The sequence below is a fragment of the Sorex araneus genome, chromosome X, assembly GCF_027595985.1.
Source record: "Sorex araneus isolate mSorAra2 chromosome X, mSorAra2.pri, whole genome shotgun sequence".
Lineage (NCBI taxonomy): Eukaryota > Metazoa > Chordata > Mammalia > Eulipotyphla > Soricidae > Sorex > Sorex araneus.
This window is the reverse complement of record NC_073313.1, coordinates 178,755,958-178,757,255: the sequence shown is the minus strand read 5'-3', so window position 1 is coordinate 178,757,255 and position 1,298 is coordinate 178,755,958. Positions and strand designations below refer to the sequence as shown.

Here is a 1,298-nt window from a genome sequence, read left to right as displayed (position 1 = left end):
TAAAGATAATAAAATTTTCTATAAATATATGCACATATATACATTTACATGTACATATGACATGCATATTCATATATTTATACACTTTAAACTCACTGACAATATTTAAATAGCCTTTATTATGTATATATTGTTACACATATTTTAAGGCATGGGCAAATATTTATGTAAAATAATTTTCAGTACAGTACTTTTATTATGTTTTAAGCCAGATTGTTTTTCAGTATTTATAATTACATAAATCAAGGAACAAAAAATTCAGTTATCTGTAAATAGTTAAAAAATATTGATAGTTTCACATGAAGGTAATACTAGCCATTGAGTAATTTGAAGAAGATATATGTCAATTTTCTTCCCTAAAAGGTTTACTTGCTCATTTATTTGTTTATTTACTTAACATACTCCTTAGAACACTGAGCAATATCTGAAGACATTGGTTGTTACAGTTGAGAAACTCACAAAAAACAAATATTTAAACTTGTTTAGCTACTTCTTTGGTATTGACTTCCATAGTCTTAAAAAATATCATACCTTTATGTATTATTATATAACAGAATATTAGAATTGTCAAATAATTGGATCTACCTTTTCAATTTCAAATGTTATTGTCAGAGTGGGTATAGTGTTATACAGTGAAGCATTTCACAACGTGTTAGAAACATCTCACTGAGGGTAGAAAACAAAAATGTATATTGCCCCAAACTCCAAAAGCAAAAATGTTAAAAATATCTGATGTGTGTTTTCCTAATAGAGACTATATATTTTATACATTTAGTAAATAAAAATACAAGGGTAAAATATTTTATGTGTGTTCACATTAGAAATTATGCAATCGCACAAAATTCATAACTGTTTTCATAATAGAACTGAGACATTCTAGACATTATGCTAAGTATCGCTTCTCGGCCTTTTGGCTAAGATCAAGTGTAGACATTATGCTAAGTTTTCCATACGTATGATTTTATTGTATTCTTAATAGCACTATGAAGTATATTTACTAAGTTACTTCATATGATGCATCTAAGATCTAGCAAGTTAAAAAATCTGATTTAAGAACAGGAAGTGATAAACTGAGTTAAGATCTAGAGATGGTGAATAAAGAATTTACAATGAAAGATGAAAACTTAGTGCTGAAGGAAGCATTCACTTTTAAGAAAGTTCCAAATTTCTAAAGCTTAAAATTTATATAGATCACAGTATCACTGTCATCCCATTGATCATCGATTTGCTTGAGCGGGCACCAGTAATGTTTCCATTTATCCTAGCGCTGAGATTTTAGCAGTCTTTCTTTACTTGTT

At 27.9% G+C, this 1,298-nt stretch overlaps 1 pseudogene; it reads left to right on the top strand.

The window, feature by feature from the left end:
• The first annotated feature begins 894 nt into the window (after window positions 1-894).
• On the top strand, window positions 895-1,025 carry LOC129400294 (U2 spliceosomal RNA; annotated as a pseudogene).
• The last annotated feature ends 273 nt before the right edge of the window (window positions 1,026-1,298 follow it).